Source organism: Papio anubis, chromosome 3, assembly GCF_008728515.1.
Source record: "Papio anubis isolate 15944 chromosome 3, Panubis1.0, whole genome shotgun sequence".
Lineage (NCBI taxonomy): Eukaryota > Metazoa > Chordata > Mammalia > Primates > Cercopithecidae > Papio > Papio anubis.
In genome coordinates this window covers 148,282,333-148,303,134 of record NC_044978.1, presented here as the reverse complement: position 1 = coordinate 148,303,134, position 20,802 = coordinate 148,282,333, and the positions used below count along the sequence as shown (strand labels likewise).

The window sequence follows — 20,802 nt, the reverse complement described above, 5'->3', positions numbered from 1 at the left end:
CTTCATTGTAGTAAGACGTTTCATTACATCTCTGAACTGACACTATTTCTTCTTCCACTTGGAACATATCAAGAATTACGTATTTACTCAGTAAAAATTAATTAATATTAGCATTTAAAAAGTTGAAATACTTTATTTCAGGAGCATGGGGAAAGACCACTGAATTTGGAGTAAAAAAAAAAAAATGGCTTTGATTCACATCTCTTTTGCTTCCTATCCATGTAAGCCTTTGAACAAAATCATTTAATGTTTCTGAGATTCTCTCCTTAATACTGAGGGGTTGACCAGGTGCGGTGGGTCATGCTTATAATCCCAGCACTTTGGGAAGCCGAGGCAGGCAGGTTGCTTGAGCCCAGGAGTTCAAGACCAGCCTGGGCAACATAGGAAATACCCATCTCTACAAAAAAATACAAAAAAATGAGCCAGGCGTGGTGGCATGTGGCTCTAAATCCCAGCTACTTGGGAGGCAGAGGTGAGAGGATCACTTGAGCCTGGGAGGTGGAGGCTGCAGTGAGCTGTGATTCACAGCACTCCAGTCTAGGCAACAGAACAAGACTCTGTCTTTAGAATATAATGAATGATAATGGTGTTTATCCTGCTACATTACAACATCAAGTTTCTTGTAACCTTTAAAAACCTGGAACCAAGAGTTCAGTCTCAAAATGGTATCAGACTTAAGAAGTACACTTCAATAAGCAAAAGTAATGAAAAAGTAATTCAATTTTTTTCTAATGTCTCCTGAAGGACAGTGAAGAGGATCTGATCACGTGGTCCACATTAATAGAAAGTCCCCTTTCCTCACATGTGTGCGTCACACCCTCACTTCCTCAATTCACACCCCCCCCCCAAATCCTTCTCGTCTCTCTGCCTGTGCTGCTGATTTTTCTCCTCCTCTTTATACTCTCTTTTCTTCCTCAGTTGTTCGTTATGTGAATTAACCTAGCTTCCTGCCGAGGAAGAAAGAATTTTTCCCTGATAGAGGAGAGAAACCAGGTTGGCAGCTTCAGGATTTCTCTTGGATGGATGAAGGATGAAATCTGAATATTAAATATTTTCACATACATTATAAAGTATAAGATACAATGGAAATAAAAGTTATTAGTGTTATTATCACAGTTGTCGACATTATTAATAATATAAGGTGAAAGAATAGGTATGCCTTGTGCCCCAGACAAATAATTTAGCTACCAAAATACTAACAAGTCCATAATATTGCATTTTATCCATTTAGACATATTCCCATCCATATTTTAACACTTTCTTTTTTTTTGGAGACGGAGTCTCACTCTGTTGCCCAGGCTGGGGTGCACTGGTACAATCTCGGGTCACTGCAACCTCCACCTCCCTGGTTCCAGCAACTCTCCTGCCTCAGCCTCCCACATAGCTGGGATTATAGGTGCCCGCTACCACGCCTGGCTAATTTTTGTATTTTTAGTAGAGACAGGGTTTCACCATGTTGGCCAGGCTGGTCTCAAACTCCTCACCTCAAGAGATTCGCCCACCTCGGCCTCCCAAAGTGCTAGGATTACAGGCGTGAGCCACTGCGCCCCGCCGTATATTTTAACATTTCTAATATAAGAATGTATCTTTCAATGAATGACATTGTAAAATCGCTATTAGCTATTTCCCCCCTTTTTAACAGCTCTGAAATCTTATAATTGGGGAGGTCTTAGATAAAATATGAACTGTGTGGACTGTGGATTTCACCTCTGCTAGAGTCTGTGGATTGAGTGCCACAGGCAGGCTGTGAGTCTGTCCCAACAATTGGGATTAGGGTTTCCTCGTCATTGAGTGGAAGAAGCTGAGTGGGCAGCTTATCTGTGCGAGGTGGGAGGAGTCTTGGGTGGGCTAAGCCCTATGGCAACGTGCTCTTGGGGTTTTGATAGCTTACCTGATTTTTTTTTTCTTCTTCTTCTGAGATGGAGTCTCGCTCTGTCACCCAGGCTGGAGTGCAGTGGCGCGATCTCGGCTCACTGCAAGCTCTGCCTCCCAGGTTCACGCCATTCTCCTGCCTCAGCCTCCCGAGTAGCTGGGACTACAGGCGCCCGCCACCATGTCCGGCTAATTTTTTGTATTTTTAGTAGAGACAGGGTTTCACCGTGTTAGCCAGGATGGTCTTGATCTCCTGACCTCGTGATCTGCCCGCCTCGGCCTCTCAAAGTGTTGCGATTATAGGCGTGAGCCACCGCGCCCGGCCTTTTTTTTTTTTTTTTTTTAATAGACAGGGTCTCACTCTGTTGCACAGGCTGGAGTGCAGTGGCACAATCACAGCTCAGTGCAGCCTCGCACTCCTGGGCTCAAGTGATCCTCCCACCTCAGCCTCCTGAGTAGCTGGGACTACATACACACACCACTTCGTGTGGCTTTTAAATTTTTTGTAGAGACGAAGTCTCCCCATGTTGCCCAGGGGTGGTCCAGAACACCTGGCCCCAAGCCGTCCCTCCACTTCAGCCTCCCAGAACACTGGAATTACAGATGCGAGCCACTGCATCCAGCCGGCCTTACCTGACTTTTGAAAGCCAGGTGAAAGAGAGGTTCAGGACTCCATATACACTGTCTACACCACAGCCTGGTATACATCTCTCTTTCTAAATCCTTGCTGGGCACACAGGATTCTTCATAAACCAGTTTCATTAGGGAGCAGCCCATCTGAAAAATACACACCATTCCTAAAGTCATGCCTTGCATTCCTGTGAAAGTCACTCCTGACTTGCTAAATAGCCACTGCAGGGTGCCTCAGAGTGACCATGATTGAAGTTGGATGAAACGATTTCTACTGATGCCAAATGATGGTATATCACCCTGCCTGCGGACTAGTGGCGCCATGAATGTAAGATAATATTATGACAAGGAAGTTAAGCAGCACAGGAAATGAAAACAATACAGTGGCTTGGGATAGAGATCCAGGACAGAAACGACTTCAGAGAGGTCAGCGTGTGTTTGTAAAAGCATAGGTTGTTCAAGCAAAAAACAGTTGGGCAGAAACCCATCGCAGCCACTCTCCGTCCGCAGCGCCCCAGGAGAGAAGTGCAGAACGTTTGGAAAGACTCTTCCACTCAAGCAAGGCCCACGCCAGAGAGAGGACAGCTATTGAGAAGACAGAGACTGTTTGGCTGGCCGAATCCCCCACAGGGCCACATTTGCTGACTCTAACTAAACAGGAGTGGATGCTGACAGAGGCTGTTAGAATGTGCAAGGGCTTAGCCTAGAATGTATGTTTCTAGGCTGGGTGTGGTGGCTCACACCTGTAATCCCAGCACTTTGGGAGGCCTAGGTGGGAGGATCACGAGGTCAGGATTTTGAGACCAGCCTGGCTAACATGGTGAAACCCCTGTTTCTACTAAAAATACAAAAATTAGCTGGGCGTGGTGGCGCGTGCCTGAAATCCCAGCTACTCAGGGGGCTGAGGCAGGAGAATCACTTGAACCTGGGTGGCAGAGGTTGCAGTGAGCCGAGATTGCGCCATTGCACTCCAGCCTGGGTGACAGAGTGAAACCTTGTCTTGGAGAAAAACAAAGAAAATATGTTTCTATTTCCTTTGCTTCCTCTTATGTTCTGTTGATTTAGCACATACTGTGACAGCTTTTACTTTTGGCCTGATGGAAGCTTGGTCAGGGAGTCTGAATATGTGGACAGGGTATAGGATTTGGTCCTCTTGTTTAGTGTTCCATTTCTGCAGTGGATCTAACTCCTGGTGGTCCTTAACAGGCTTATCTAGGTCCCCTAGGCCTAATGAGACTGCACGAGTAGGCAGGGGAGGGACTTAAGATTCTTGCCAATCTGACCATAAGATAAACAGGGGTAAATGGCCAAGAGGAGTTGGCCAGAGGAGGGCCTTTGAGTGCCTCAGGAACCAAGCAGGAGAGGAATCTGAGGAAGTGAGGCTGCTCTGATGTGCCAGACATTGGCTGACTAGTTTCCAGCGGTGAGCCAGATGGTTTTGAGAACCAGAGGCCAGTATTTTGGGCAGGAGTAGTGACTTGTGAGAAATGAAGTAGAAAAAGGCCAAGAACCCCGACATCTAAGAAGGTGGATGGATGGGATGGCAAAGAGGCTTACACCCCAGAAATCCTCCCATTTCAGATAAGGAATAAGAGGTACACTCTAGACCCAAAAACTGTGTTTTGGGTGGGAGGAGACTTGCTTAGAGACCCGGCCAATAGGACATTCCAAGAGGTGAGACTGATCTGCCAGCCGGACTTTTAATATCCAGTTCACCCTTTTACTTACTCTAAGCCCAAGAAATCAGAGTTAGGGGAACCCTATCTCTGTGAGGGAAATCCCAGCTTCAAAAAATTTATCCCCTCAAGATGAGGTGATCACTTCCCAGAACTGCAGCAAAGCCTAAGGCTAAGGTCCCAGAAAACAAAGCTCCAAGAGCATTCAGGAGAACTGAAGGGAGGATTGTGGAAGCGTCTCAGAATGTTCCAGGGCAGCAGAACAAGCAGGCATGCTCTTAGGATCATGTAACATTAGAGGCGAAAGAGGCCCCAGGAATCTACACAAAAAAGACCTGGCTGAGCGCGCTGGCTCATGCTTGTAATCCCAGCACTTTGGGAGGCTGAGGCAGGCGAATCACTTGAGGTCAGGAGTTCAAGACCAGCCTAGCCAACATGGCAAAACCCTGTGTCTACTAAAAATACAAAAATTAGCCATCCGTGGTGGCACGCACCTGTTATCCCAGCTACTTGGGAGTCTGAGGCACGAGAATCACTTGAACTCAGGAGGTGGAGGTTGTAGCAAGCTGTGATCACACCACTGCACTCCAGCTTGGGTGACAGGGGGAGACTCCACCTCAAAACAAAAACAAAAAAACACACACAAAAAACACCTACACTGCTTTATAAAATTTTGAGCTAATAATAATAAATCAAGAGAGTAAAAATGAAAATCCGTATTTGAGGGCTTTCTTGAAAATTCAGAAGACCTGGCAATACAGAGCTCACATTCCCATGGTATATGAGGTGACTTGGGTGGCTGCAATTACATAGAAACTAGTCAGCTGGGTGCAGTGGCTCACGCCGGTAATCCCAGCACTTTGGGAGGCCCCGGTGGGTGGATCACGAGATCAGGAGTTCAAGACCAGCCTGGTCACGATGGTAAAACCCTGTCTCTGCTAAAAATACAGAAAAATTAGCTAGGCGTGGTGGTGGATGCCTGTAATCCCAGCTACTCAGGAGGCTGAGGCAGAGAATTGCTTGAACCCGGGAGGTGGAGGTTGCAGTGAGCCGAGATTGCGCCACTGCACTCCAGCCTGGATGGGAGAGCAAGACTCCATCTCAAAAAAAAAAAAAAAAAAAAAAAAAAAAAAGAAGCTACTCACTTCCAGAGGTGCTTCTATCTGTCCTGTCTCCACAGTCCCCACTGCCTGCTATTGCCTCCTAGTGAGAAGATATAACTTGCTCCAGATGAAATACATTGGGAATTGTCAGAGCTGAGACTTTAACCCAGTTTCTTTCATATCCAACCCAACCTCTTCACTCCACACCTAGAAGAGAGACTGTGAAACCACTATTTCCTGCCTCTAGTTGAGTGTGTTCATTATTATCCCTGGATGCTAGGATGCAGCAAGGATGGTTAGAAATACAAATTGGAAAGGGAAAGTAAAGGCGATGACAGACGTAGGAAGGGTGAGATTTTTTTGTTTTTAACAGTGAGAGACTGTGACTTAGGACAGAGAGAGGAAAAAAAATCCCCCCAACACAAAGATCAAGAAAGCAAAATGTGGAAGGGAAAGGGGAAGGAAATCCAAGCTGCCCCAGTATTTAAGCAGGCAGAAGTGCCAAAATTCCCCTGAACTGGGAACCCAATTATTACAGAAAACCTTGCTTATTCTAGAGCCTGGGGACTGTCAAAATTGAGAAACTGTGGACTCACATTTAAATGTTAGAAATTGCAAAAAAAAAATTTTTTTTTTCAGCTGGAGGATAAAAACTTTAATTTGGTAGGGGCAAGGGGAAGTTCCATTTTTGAAGTAGATACCAAGATGGAGCAAATACAGTTATAGAAATGAGAGAGCATACTGCTTTGAAGCTTAAAAAGCAATTCTATTTGCATTATCTCATATATCACCTAACACTCATAACTGTTTTATGGCCAAAGGAGTCTATCCTCCAAACTTTTGCTCCCCTGCTGGACTCCTGTCATCTTAGACAGAGAAATTTAAACTCCAGTGGGATGCTGGAAATATCTCAGGCCCATGAGACCAGATCTGTTGCTTGAAAAAGGGTTTTATTTTGCATAGTGTGTTTCTTTTGTTTCTAGCAAGTGTTTGCAGAAATTAGAGCACAGGTCATGTGTGCATGGTCAGGAGAAGAGTCTTCCACTTTGACTAGTAAATTAAACAGATCTTTTGTTTTGTTTTGTTTTGTTTTTGGAGACAGAGTCTCATTCTGTTACCCAGACTGGAGTGCAATGGTGTAATCTTGGCTCACTGCAACCTTCACCTCTCAGGTTCAAACGATTCTCCTGCCTCAGCCTCCTGAGTAGCTGGGATTACAGCCACTTGCCACCTCGCCCCATTAGTTTTTGTATTTTTAATAGAGATGTGTTTCACCATTTTGGCTAGGATGGTCTCGAACTCCTGACCTCAGGTGATCTGCCCGCCTTGGCCTCCCAAAGTGCTGGGATTATAGGCATGAGCCACTGCACCCAGCCACTTAAACAGATCTTTACTGAGCTCTAAACTACATGCACGGCAGTCTGCTGGATGCTGAGAGTATAGTGAGAATAAGCCATGTGGTTCCTTACTTGGCCCTATGTAGGTTGTGATTCACTATGGCTGGGTATTGCATGAAATTTCAACAGTTTCTGGGAGACTTGTCTTCTTCCATTGTTACTCTTTAGTGTAGGACATGTGGGCCTTCCATATATGTCTCTCTAAAAATGTTATGCTATGTGCAAATGCCTTACAATCAGCAGGACTTGAATTTACATAGCACACAGGTAAAGTTTTAAAAGTATTTTCCCTCCAGTCACCTGTTTTTACACAAAGTCAGCCTTGGATGGGTCCTCAGGAGCCTTGGTTGGGTCTTTCTGTTTTGTGCCTCCTTCCTCATCTTATTGTGCTGGTCTGGATCTCCAGGGTGACGCTGAAGAGAAATGGTGATAGTGAAGATTGTTGTTATGTTCCAAGTTTTGAAGGAAATGCTCTTGACCAACAAGTTTTGTGCATTAGCCATTTACTATTATGTTTGTGGTAGGTTTCTAAAATAGCACTTTTAAATTGTCCTAAACTATGAAAAATTTTTAAAATCATGAATATGTTACCCAAAAACTAGGGATTTGGACTAGGTCCTGCTGCTCACTGCACAGAGGGCCAATTACTGAGACAACAAGTATTGCCAAGGAAGAAGGCTTTAACTGAGTGCTGCAGCGGCAGAGACAGGAGTTCAGTGAATCCATCTGCCTGACTGACTAAAACTAGGGGTTTATATAGCAGGGGAAAAAAATGTAACAAACAATGTGTAAGAAAACAGAAACTAAGGAGGGGCAAGGAGGCATCTGGTAAAGTGATCTGATGAGTTCCAGTTCTTTGATACTTTTTTTTGAGAGGCCTAAAGGTCCTTTCCTGAGGAAGAAACTCAGACAAAACAAATACATGTTTCAAGCTTTAACAGCAGAAGCATCGATTTCTATGTTTGTCTAAAAACAATCCTCGGCCGGGCTCAGTGGCTCAAGCCTGTAATCCCAGCACTTTGGGAGGCTGAGACGGGCAGATCATGAGGTCAGGAGATTGAGACCATCCTGGCTAACACGGTGAAACCCCGTCTCTACTAAAAAATACATAAAACTAGCCGGGCGTGGTGGCGGGTGCCTGTAGTCCCAGCTACTCGGGAGGCTGAGGCGGGAGAATGGCATAAACCTGGGAGGCGGAGCTTGCAGTGAGCTGAGATCCTGCCACTGCACTCCAGCCTGGGCGACAGAGCGAGACTCCGCCTCAAAAAAAACAAAAACAAAAAAACAATCGTCTATGGGACCATTTCAAATAGATGTCAATTTTTATTGACTGCTTTTCTGCATCTCTTACAATAATCATGTGATTTTTTTTTTGATCTGTTAATGCAGTCAGTTCATTATGTTGTATTATCTTCTTCTGTTTTTTGTTTTGTTTTGTTTTTTTGAGATAGAGTCTTGTTCTGTTGCCCAGGTTGGAGTGCAGGGTTATGATCTCAGCTCACTGCAACCTCTGTGTCCCAGGTTCAAGCGATTCTCCTGCCTCAGCCTCCCAAGTAGCTGGGATTACAGGCTCCTGCCACTATGCCCAGCTAATTTTTGTATTTTTAGTAGAGATGGGCTTTCGCCATGTTGGCCACGCTGGTCTCGAACTCCTGACCTCAGGTGATCCACCCGCCTCAGCCTCCCAAAGTGCTGGGATTACAGGCATGAGCCACCATACCCAGCCTATCTTCTTTCCTTATTTATCGATAGATTCAGTTTGCTAATGTTTTGTTTAGCATTTTGTATCAATGTTCATGAGTGAAATCACTTTGTAATTTTCCTTTTTCAAACTGTCCTTGGTTTTTGGTATTAGTTGTTTATTCTATAGCCTTATAAAATGGAAACAGCTATCTATTTTTCTATTTCATGGAATAATTTACCTAAGATTGCAATGATATGTTTACTTTGAGGGAAGATTTTAAACTACGGGTTCATTTTAAAAAATATTCCTAAAACAATTATTTTTTCTCCTACATTTTAGTATTTTATACATGAAAACATTTTAATATTTCATATTTTCTAAGAATTTTCCCTTTTCACCTGTTTTCACTTGGGGGTGCATATTTATAACATTTTATCTTTGTAATGTCTGCAGCAACCTTTTTCATTCATGATATAGTTTTAAAAAATGATTGCTCTTTTTCTTTTTTGATCAGTATTGCCAGAAGTTGGTTAACTTAATGAGGCTTTCCATATTTTTAAATGTGTTTATTTTTTAAATTTCAGAGTCAGGTTTTTACTATGCATGTTGCCCAGGCTGGAGTGCAGTAGCATGATCATGGCTCAATACAGCCTTGAACTCCTGGGTTCAACTGATCCTCCTGACGAAGCCTCCTGAGTAGCTGAGACTAACAGGCACATACTACCATGCCCAGCTTTTTATAAGACTTTTTCAAAGAACCAACTTTGGATTTATTGATCCTCTCTATTGTATGTTTATATTTAAATCTATTCATTTCTGCTCTTAACATTATTTCCTCTTCTGTGGGGTGGGTTTATTTCTAGTTAACCCTAATACTCACAGTTTTGATGTGGGAGGATCCAGATCTTCAGAGGACCAGATCTCCTTATATTTCTTATCTTAGATGACACGCAGCTTATACATTCTCTCTGTCAAAACAAAAGTTCAATGATGTCAGTTTGGCTCAAGCACCCAGGAACAAAGTGGATTACTTAAATTTTTACTTTTATCTCTGGTCTCTGAGGAGTCTTTCTTATATTAGCAGCTCAGTGATACATTTAGAAAGGTGAGTTTTTAAACGTTTTATTAACCATATTAGCTGTTTTCAGCAGGAGGGTTGCTCTGAGTATCTGATTAGCTATACTTCAGGAAATAGAAGTTGTTCCAGTTTTCTCTTTCTCTCTTTTCCTCCCTATGTCACAGATGTGTTTTGTTCCCAGTTTTCTGGCTTCAAATTCCAGAGTCTGCATGCGATCCCTGGGTCCTGTGTATCTTCTAAGGTGGCTTCACATACTTCAGAATGTATCTCTACACAATGAATTATTCTTTTTTTGCTAAGACTGATGATGGTCCCTCATTATCTGACTTAGAGAGATTATTATGCTCACCTTGTCCCTGTTCTTTTCCTCTGGAAAGGCAGGTGGAGTGGATTTTCAGGATAGAGAAGGAATAAGAAAGGCGGGTATAAAACAAAACCTTGCCTCACCACAAGGTCCCAGAGCTGAGATGTCCTAGGGCTACTCCACACACACAGGAGGGACCCATCACATTTGCTTTACAGGGCAAACTTCTCCCTGATGATGAGAATAAAATGGTCAAAGATCCTCTCTTTTTTTTCTGATTAGATTGTAAATAATAAAAAATTAGTTTCTTTATATATGCACACACATATAATATTTCAAAAATGTGAGCGTATATCCTCCAGTCTTTTATCTTCCTTGTCATTTTGTGCTTGATTCTCCTCTCCTGAGTTCCTCCTCCTCTCTTCTCCTTCATTGTCCGTAGGTCTCAGCCTCCACCAAGTAACCATGTTGCAGCCCAGGATGTTTTCTTCCCAATTTTCCTGCATTCACCTGCAGTCATACAAATGCAGACTTGTCATTATTCTACAAGAATTGGTTCATGTTATACATATTTGTGATTTATTTATTTATTTGTTTTGAGATGCAGTCTTGCTCTGCTGCCCAGGCTGGAGTGTGGTGGCATGATTTCTGCTCAGTGCAACCTCTGCCTCCTGGGTTCAAGCGATTCTCCTGTGCCAGCCTCCTGAGTAGCTGGGATTACAGGCACGCATCACCACGCCTGGCTAATTTTTAAGCATTTTTAACAGAGACAGGTTTCACCATGTCGGTCAGGCTGGTCTCGAACTCCTGACCTCGTGATCCTCCTGCCTTGGCCTCCCAAAGTGCTGGGATTACAGGTGTGAGCCACCCTGCCTGGACCTGTTTTACATTCAGTTATGCCTCGTGGAACGCCTTCTAAGCCAACTGATACAGCTCTAATTCATTCTTTTAAAGGTTATAAAAGTCTCCATTTGTGTGAATATGCATAATTTATTGGACCATTCTCCTACTGGATGAATATTGTTTCAAGCTTGCCGCTACAAACAAGGCTACAATAAAATCCTTGTAAACATGTTCTTCCTACTAGTGGTTTTATGTTTATGGGATAGATTCCCAGGGGTGGAATTGAAGGGTAGTACGGTATATGATATTTATTAAATTGTAATAGACATTGTTAGATTGCTTTCCAAAAAGGCCGTGACAATTTACATTTCTGTCAGCACTATATGAGAAAGTACCCTCTTCGCCGAATCCAGTAGTCACTTGGTATTTTCAATATAAAAACCTTTTGGCATATAATGAGAGTAAAGTGATACCTCATTGTTGCATAAATTTGCATTTCCCTGATCATAATTAATTTAAATAATTTTGCTATTTGTCTTTTGCATAGTTTTCTGAGCTTTTTCTTCCCAATTAGTAAATGCTCTTTTTATATTATAGGTGTTGTAAATTCATTTCAAATCTGTTATTTTTCACTTTTTTTACTAATCTACAATTCTTTACTATTTTTCAACTAAATAATAATTTTTTTTTACTAATTTTGTGTATGACAATGTTTTTTTCCCACAAAATAAATATGTTTATCTTTTATTTTCAAGCTTCTGGCTCTTGATCTCAGTTTTGAAAGTATTTGTCAATTTTAGGATTATGTGTAGTATTCTATCTTGTAATATTTCTATTATTTTGTTTTTTATATTTAAGTCTAGTCAATTTGGAATTTAATTATGCATTTTAAGATGGAGGTATAATAGTATTTTAATATAATCTATAATGAAATCTACAGTATGTGCTATTATCTGATGGGAATAATAGTATGGATATCCTGATAAGGATAATAGTGGATCTATAGTATGTGCTATTATCTGATAAGGCAAGTTCACTTTATTATTCCTTTTTTTCATATTTCTTGTTTTTTCTGCCATATCTCTTCTTCCATATGTATGTTAAGATTGTCATATACAATTTTGAGAAAAATTATTTGGAAATTTGATTCAAAACTACATTTATATGTATACTAATTATTGAAGAATTAAAATTTTGTGATATAAAATTTTCACTCCAAAATGTAGAACATGAATAAGAGCATGGACACTGGAGCTCAGACCCCAGGGTTGAATCCTGGCTATGCTATCACTAGTGGTATGACTTTCTTTTTAAGCACTGACATGCCTAAACTCCAAATTAAGATCCAAATGAGGGAAGAGCATGGTCCTTTACCTTTTTATTTGGCAAGTTTTCATGCCAGAGATCTCTTTTCTCCTCTCAGCCATTCTTTTTTGATGATTAATGTGTTGAGACATTAAATTTATTTGTGCATAATAGTGTAATGATGGGATTCTAAAATAATATATGGGGCTCCCGGAGTGATATGGTTTGGCTGTGCCCCACCCAAAGCTCATCTTGAATTGTAGCTCACATAATTCTCCCATGTTGTGGGAGGGACCCGATGGAAGGTAATTAAATTATAGGGGCAGTTTCCCTCATACTGTTGTCATAATAGTGAATAAGTCTCAGCAGAGCAGGTGGTTTTACAAGGGGAAACCCCTTTCGCTTGGCTCTCATTCTCTCTTTGCCAGCAGCCATGTAAGACATGCCTTTCACCTTCCGCCATGACTGTGGGGCCTCCCTAGCTATGTGGAACTGTGAGTCCATGAAACCTCTTTTTCTTTATAAATTACCCAGTCTTGGGTATGTCTTTATCAGCAGCATGAAAACGGACTAATACACTGAGAGAGGAATCATTCAGGACAATTGAGGAAGATATTTAGAGCTGACAATTTGAGCTTGAAAAGGTTCACGGTTTGCCAAGTTCTGGAAGGAGCTCCTCAAACCAGAAGCCAGAGTATGCTGGGCACTCAAGGAGCTACTGCAGGGTTTGAGACCATGATGGCTAAGAATGCTGCTTCTGGCAGTGGGAGACTGCTGTTTGTAGCCATATGTTTAGGCTAAAGTCAGCAAAGAGACGCCAGAGCCACTGGTGAGGGGTACTTAATGCTAGTATCCCCGATTAAAATACTGGATAAGGAAGGGATGGAACGAAGCTTTCTGACTGGGTAGACTCAGTTCTGACAGTGGCTGGTGAATCTGCTTCTGATGGATGGACGCATCCAGTGAGAACTGACTAAGGCGTGATAATACTATACCTGGGACCTGCACCGTATCTTGGGTGGACAACTGATACCACTTCAGAATAACCTAGAGTCCACGGGAGAATTCGAGGGAGAGAAGGGAAACTGACAAAAAAAGGGTGTATTCGTCTATTTTCATGTTGCTTTGAAGATACTATCTGAGCCTGGGTAATTTATAAAGGAAAGAGGTTTCATCCACTCACAGTTCTGCATGGCTGGGGAGGCCTCAGGAAACTTACAATCATGGCGGAAGGTGAAACGGAGGCAGGAACCTTCCTCACAGGGCGGCAGGAGGGAGTGAAGTGGAAGCGCAGGAAAAACTGCCACTTTAAAAACCATCAGATCTCGTGAGAGCTCCCTCAATATCATGAGAACAGCATGGAGGAAATTGACCCCGGGATCCAATTGTCTCCGACCAGGACCCTCCCTCGACACGTGGGGATTACAATTCAGGATGAGATTTGGTGGGGACACAGAGCCAAACCATATCAAAGTGCCTTTCCCATCTCCAGAAACAGGAAAGGACTTGAGAGATTCATGACAGTCTGAGTCCAAGTGCAGATGAGGAAACTAAAGCTCAGAGAGATGGTAGAACTGGCTCAAGATCACACAGCTTATTTAATGGCAGAGCTAGAATTTATCTCAGGTCTGCTAACTCAAAGATCTGTGCTTTTCCCAGGATTCCATAAACATGACTCTTAAGAATTTTGGTCATAACCATAATAGTGTCCTTGAAAGCTTACTATGTGCCAGGCATGCTTCTAAACACTTAGCATGTAACAGCATATCTAACCTCACAAAAAGTCTATTAAAGTAGACCTATTATTTTTTGTGTTTTTTCCAGGAGGGAACTGAGGCATAGATAAATTTAATACCTCATCCAAGGTCATATGTTAAAAGTGGTACAGCTTGGATTCAAACTTAGTCTAGGTCCAAAAATCTATACTACTTACCTTACACTACACAGACTTTTGACATAAGATCTCTGCCTGTCTTCCTCTATTTTGCTTTCTACCCTTTGCAAGACATATTTTATTTGTGTGTATATTTATTATGTTTGCTGTTTTTTCTCCAGTGTGCTGTTTTTAGGGTTGTTTTTCTGTCACTACGGTGAGTTTGGTTGAATAAAGTTAGTTGGGTGGGAAATTGTCCCTAGGCCAGGCCTTAGTTATTGACAGAAAAATTGACCTCATGAAGTGTATTTGTGGATATTCTGGGTCACAAAACCAACCAGATACAAAGGAAGAGTTGGAGAGGAGGGACCAGCTGTAAAAACTGAGACTCCATGGAATCGGCCCTCAACGTTCACATAGAAATGCAGGGCACCTGGAATTTCTCCCAGACCCTTCTGGTTTATTCCAGATTAAATAGAATTGGTCAGGGTACTGAGCATTCATTGTGCTGGCTTTCACTCAAGAGTAAGGGGAAAGATCTAAAACAAAACAGTGTGATTCTGTATAATACCATAATGGGGGATACATGTCATTATCATTAACCCAAACTCACAGAGTGTGCTATACCAAGAGTGAACCCTCATGTAAACTATGGACTTTAGGTGATTATGACGTGTGAGTGTATCTGTCAGTTGTAACAAATATACCTCTCTGGTAGGGTATGTTCATATGGGAGAGGCTTACCTGCATGTGTGGGAACTGGGGTTATATGGGAAATCTCTGTACCTTCCGCTCAATTTTGCTGTGAACCTAAAACTGCTCTAAAAAATAAAGTCTTAAACCCAATGACAACAAAAACCAATGCCAAGTAAGGTTTTCCGTTTTCCCATTCTCTGTTGGCATGCTCACATTATTGAAAAGGTTCAGGAGTGTTTTTCTGAGTCAACAAATATTTTAAAATGTTTATTATGTGCAACGCATGATGCTAAGTATTGTTGGGGACTCATAACCGCATTAGCCATAGCCTGTACTCAGTATCCTTAGGGAGACAGATACATATTAACTTTGACACAAAGTCGATTTTGTTAAGAGGTTAAATCAAAATACAAAGGGAATGTAGGAGACAGAAAAGTGAATTTCAATGGCAGGCACCTGGAAAGCCATCTTAGTGTGATGCGTTAATAGAAAATATAAAACATCATGTTTGAACAGGCAGGTTTGAAGGAGTTGGTGGGAGAGGGTATAGAGGATAGTATTAGGCTGATGTAAAAGTAATTGTGGTTTTTGTCATTAAAATAACAGTTCTATTCAGGAGTCATGAAACTGGGTGCTAGCCTTGTCTCTATAATCCTTACCAGCTGTGTGACTTTAGGCAAGTGACCGAATCTCTCTGAGACTCTTTCTTCACTTGTAAAATGTGGGGTGATTAAGAAGTTAATCTCAACTGATAGGTTTGTTGGGAAGATTTTAGGTCTGTGTCTGGCACATTGAAGGTTCTCAGTATATGCTCCAAGTGAAGTGTGTGTGTGTGTATGTGCACGTGTATGTATGCGTGTGTGCATGTATGTATGCATGGGTGTATGTGCGCATGTGTGTGCACGTGTGCATGTGTGTGGGTGCTCTTGTGTGTTAGGAGAGTATCTGTTGGTAGGCAGGAATTCAGGGAGCAGAGGTGGGGAGGGCTGTGGCTGACTGTGTGTATAGGTGGGTGGTGTTGACAAAATGGGGGGAAGAAGATGTAATGGGACATATGACTGGAAAGCTACATAAGAATCCAGTAGTGAAAACTCTTAGATTTAACTTTGTTGGAAATGGGAGCCAATAATGGTTGTGGATCTGATGATTAGAAAGTCCCCTCAGGTGCTGGAAAACATGACCAGACCCTGTGCTTGTAGACTCAAGTGCTTATGATACCTCTATTCAGTGCCACTCCCTTAAGTTGTCCCCGAACCCCACCCCCACCTCCCTTTTTTAAGGGCAGTCTTTTCTACATGTTTTGAGGCCTGGAGAACAAAGGTGATGTGAGCTTTAAAACAAAATTAAACAAAAAAGATTTCTCACCCAGTTACATACTCCAAACCAGCTTTCCTAGGTTTGCTCACACAAACTCCAAAAAAGTAATGGGGTTAGGGGAGAGGTTTACAAGGTCAGAAGAAAACATCAAACCGCATGAGACTTGATTCACTTCCATGGAACTGGTTTTGCTGCCCTTCTACAATATCCTGTAAAATTGTAAATAAAGCATTGGAACTAATAAATCAATCACAGAGGGACCTTCCTGCTGCCAATCCATCCTCTGGAGAACGAAATCCTGAGGGCAGACTTAGGGAATTGAAATCAGAATCTCTGCAGTTGCCAAAGTGCCCTGCCTTGGCCTGCCAAGTTAAATGTGAACTTTTGTGAACTTTCTTTGCAGGAGTTAGAATCAGCTTCTTTTGTGCAATGCAATTCCAATTTACGGCATTATCGAAGACAGGGTTTTCGGGAAATACACCAGGCCAGTGCGTTTATTTGACCCATGAAGTTTAATTGCCAATGTTAAATCTATGGCCCTGGCAATCTTCTCTGATTAAAAAGCCACTGGGAGCCCAATTTGGGGCCACTGTTCTTTATTACTGTTCTTCTGAAGAAAGTTGAAGTATTCATCCCATCGTGGGAGTTAAAAGCCCAAGTCAATTATTAATGGCGCGATTGCATTTGTTTTCTTTCTGAATTAACACATGTGACCCGTGGCATTTGCACCTCGTGTTAACCATTAGACACACAAATGAGCCCTGTATTTATTTGGGTGGCAGAGTTCTAATGCCTGTTGTTTACTTTATAGTGAGGGAACTGTGCAATCCGTAGGACTTTTCCAGGAAGAGAAACAGGGGTCCTGCCTTCCGTCCTCTGGTGTGAGGAAGCAGCTCTGCTGGCCTCTCTTTGCTCCCTTACTCAGGCTGCCCACAGCGAAGCCTTTCAGTGTCTAATATAAAAGTCCCTTTGATTGTGTGGTGGCCACAGGGTCTGGCTGCGGGTCTGGGTGGCTTGCAGACGCATCGCCAACCAAATCTAGATCCAGCAGAGGCGGCTTCACCCTTCTCATGAATTCAGGCATCTTTTTCATGTTAAAGATCTACTTTTCTTACAGCAAATATTATGTATGTCTTTACTCTTTGAACTCTTTCTGTACTTAATGGAGGTGGAGGCGGGGCAGTTTGTAGAAGTACTCTTGCCAAGTTATTAGTTTTAGATAAAGTCATCTCGGGTTTGAGCAAGAAAATGAAAGCCTCTGATTATCAGATTCTCTGGAACTTCTCTTCCTGCCAGAAACAATGTTGAGCCTGGCCCCCTCTCTCTCTCAGCTGCTTTCGTTGTATTGCCTGAAATGGTACTTTTTTTTTTAACTGTTTCTAATGCCAGTGAAAGGATGCATTAGAGGAGAAGGAGGGTGGTTTGGTGGCCTGCGTAGTTCATGATTGTCTCGGTTGGGAAAGAATCTCTTAATGAAAATTGGGTGGGGAACTATGATCCTGTGGGGTGTGTGTGGGAGTGTGTATTTGTGTGGGAAAGGAGTTAGTTTAAAGACTGTTTTATTTCACTGCTTCAATTTGCTCTGGGTTGTTATTTAGTTTCTTTTGAGATTTACATAACATTAAATGAGGATGTGGCTTTTTAAATGCAGGCTTTTTAAGGAGCCTGCCTTAATCCATTCAGGCTACTAACGAGTGCTGTAAACTAGGTAGCTTATGAACAATAGAAACTTATTTCTGACAGCTCTCCTGAGGCTGAGAAGTCAAAGATCATGTTTCTGGCAGGTTCCACGTCTGGTGAGGTTCTGCTTCCTGGTTCACAGATGGTTGTCCTCACTTGAGGGAAGGGTAATGGAGCTCTCTGGGGTCTTTTATATGGGCACTCATCTCATTCATGAAGGCCCCACCCTCATGATGTCATCACCTTTCAAAGGACCCACCTTCAGATACAACCATGAAAGGAACAGGTTTCAACATATGACTTTTGGGGGAACACAAATATTCAGTTTATAGCATTCTGCCTCTGACCCCTCAAAATTCATGTTCTCTCATGCAAAACACATTCATCTCATTCCAACAGCCCCCAAAGTCTTACTCCAGTATTACCTTAAAAATCTAAAGTCCAAAGTCTCGTCTAAATATCACTTAAATCAGATATGGGTAAGACTCATCCTGGGGTGAATTCCTCTCCAGCTGTGACCTGTGAACCCAAACAAGTCATATGCTTTCAAAACACAGTGGTGGGACAGGCGCGGGATAGACATTCACACTGCAAAAGGGAGAAACAGGAAAGAAGAAGGGAGTGAAAGATCCCAGACAAGTCAAAAGCCCAGTGGAATAAATGACATTAAACTCTAAGGCTCGAGAACAGCCTTCTGCCTTCCAGGTCCCCTGGGGCTGGGGTCCTGCCTCTGTACTTCTCACAGGTTGGAGTCCCATGTCTGTGGCTCTCCCAAAGAGGGAGGCTTTTATATGTCCATCTTGTATGTATTCCTGGAATGCCAGATTCTTTTTTTTTTTTTTTTTTTTTTTTTTGAGACAGAGTCTTGCTCTGTCCCCCAGGCTGGAGTGCAGTGGTGCCATCTTGGCTCACTGCAACCTCTGCCTCCCAGGTTCAAGCAAGTCTCGTACCTTAGCCTCCTGAGTAGCTGGGATTACAGCCATGCACCACCACTCCTGGCGAAGTTGCATATTTTTAGTAGAGATAGGGTTTCACCATGTTAGCCAGGCTGGTCTCAAACTCCTGACTTCAAGTAATCTTCCCACCTTGCCCTCCCAAACTGGGATTACAAGTGTGAGCCACCATGCCCAGCCCTGGAATGCCAGATTCTTATATCCAATTGCCTATTTGCCATCTTCCCCTGGATGTCTGGTAGGCGTCTTAAACTTAATGTATCCAAACCAAACTCATGACCTTGCCCAGAGCAAACTGGATTCTCTCCTATTTGTCCTATTTCACTAAATGGCAGATCCAGCTTCCAGTTGTTCAGGCCAATTACCTTAGCATCATCTTGATGCCTCTTTTTCTTTCAAACCCCACATACAATCCATCAGCTCTACCTTTATATATATTCTGGATCCGATTCTTCATCTCTTCCCATCTCTGTCCTACTTCCCTGCCTTGAGCCCCTGCCATCTTTACCTGGACTATTGCAATAGCATCTGCCTGCTCTCCCTGCTGTGTCCTTGGCCTGCTCCCCATGGTCTCTTCTGAATAGCCAGAGGTTTTAAAAGGTCAGCCAAATCATGCCATCCCCTGCTCAAAACCCTCCAGTGGCTTCCAAAATCTCTTTGAATACAATCAGAAGCTCTTTCTATTGCCTTGCAAACTGTACCTGATTTACCCACTTGCCTTCTTGATCTCATCTCCTATTCTCCCCTCCACTCTGACCTTTTTGCTGTTTTTTGTTTGTTTGCTTTTTTTGAGACAGAGTCCCACTTTGTCGCCCAGGATGCAGTGCAGTAGAGCCATCTTAGCTCACTGCAACCTCTGCCTCCCGGGTTCAAGCGATTCTCATGCCTCAGCCTCCCAAGTAGCTGGGATTATAGGTGTGCACTACCACTCCTGGCTAATTTTTGCATTTTTAGTAGAGGTGAGGGTTTCACCATGTTGACCGGGCTGGTCTCAAGCTTTTGACCTCAAGTGATCCACCCACCTGGACCTCCCAAGGTGCTGAAATTACAGGTGTGAGCCACTGCACCCGGCCTCTTTGCTGTTTCTTAAATATGTTGGCTGTGTGCCTGCCTCAAGTCTCACTTTATACTTTGTGTTCGTCTTCCTGGAATACCCTTTCTCCAGTGATTCAAAGTCACCTTAATAAGAGAGGATTTCCCTGAACACGCTATCCAAAACAGTGGCTCTCTGTCACTCTCTGTCCCCTACTCTTCTTAAATTCCTTCTTGATCTTTCACATTTACTACATCTATGTGGGCCTGCTATATTATTTCACCACCCATTTGAATAAAAGCTCTATGAAAGCAGGCACTTTTAAAAATTTTACTTTACCTAGAACGATGCCTAGCACATAGCAGGTCTTCATCAAATACTGGTTGAATGGACTCCATGAGGTCCACAGAGAAATATCTGGACTGGCATTACAGGCTGATGACTCCCGAGGCAGCTGTCAGAGTCTAAGAAATGAGTGAAAAGATCAAGGAACACATGCATAGAGTGAACCCAGATGTAAATTAAGTACTTCTCTTCAGTGAATAGTTCAGTAGTTTTGTTTTATTTTCTCAAGAGAATGAGTTGGCCAGGCATGGTGGCTGATGCTTGTAATCCCAGCACTTTAGGAGGCTGAGGCGAATGGATCACCCGAGGTCAGGAGTTTGAGACCAGCCTAGTCAACATGGTGAAACCCCGTCTCTACTAAAAATACAAAAATTAGCTGGGCGTGGTGGCAGGCACCTGTAATCCCAGCTACTGGGGAGGCTGAGGCAGGAGAATCACTCGAACCTGGGAGGCAGAGGTTGCAGTGAGCCAAGATGGTGTCACTACTTCATCCCGGATGATAGCACAAGACTCGATCTTAAAAAAAAAAAAAAAAAAAAGAGAGAGAATGAGTTAACTTCAATGCTCATCAAGTTAGTGTTTTCTTATAGTAGCTCAATAACTCATGCCTCTTACCTATCGCTGTGTGTGTAAAATCCTAACAAGCTTTCCCAGTTCCCAACTGTGTCCCAGTGAACAACTGTTTCATATTTTAGCTTGGTTAGACATACAGTCAAGCTTACTGCTGGCTACAATCCTAATGTGACCTACACTCTCTAATCAAGAGGCTGACAATCTGTTCTGGACACCACAAAGAAGAGCCAATATTCTCACGAAGTTCCAAACACTGTTTTGGAACTTTGGTTCAGGATCTCTAATTTGCATTTCATGTTTGTTGGGGATTCTCATGTTCTTTACAACAATCACAGCAGTAACAATTTTTAAAACCCCTGAAGATTATTTCAGAAAACCAACGATTAAATATCTTATTAGGGATCTTGGATGTATGGAAATCTTATATGTATTTACACCTA

At 42.6% G+C, this 20,802-nt stretch overlaps 2 long non-coding RNA genes across 2 annotated transcripts; both read right to left on the bottom strand.

The window, feature by feature from the left end:
* Positions 1–2,565: 2,565 nt before the first annotated feature.
* Positions 2,566–9,330, bottom strand: LOC110743253. Its single transcript, XR_002522005.2, has 3 exons — positions 9,243–9,330; positions 6,979–7,091; positions 2,566–2,649 (listed from the first exon to the last, which is right to left on the bottom strand). It is a non-coding gene; the product is annotated as an uncharacterized LOC110743253 (long non-coding RNA).
* An 8,567-nt stretch (positions 9,331–17,897) lies between these two features.
* On the bottom strand, positions 17,898–20,493 carry LOC103884319. The gene is made up of 4 exons (XR_002522006.2): positions 20,405–20,493; positions 20,234–20,305; positions 19,784–19,908; positions 17,898–17,977 (listed from the first exon to the last, which is right to left on the bottom strand). It is a non-coding gene; the product is annotated as an uncharacterized LOC103884319 (long non-coding RNA).
* Positions 20,494–20,802: the final 309 nt, after the last annotated feature.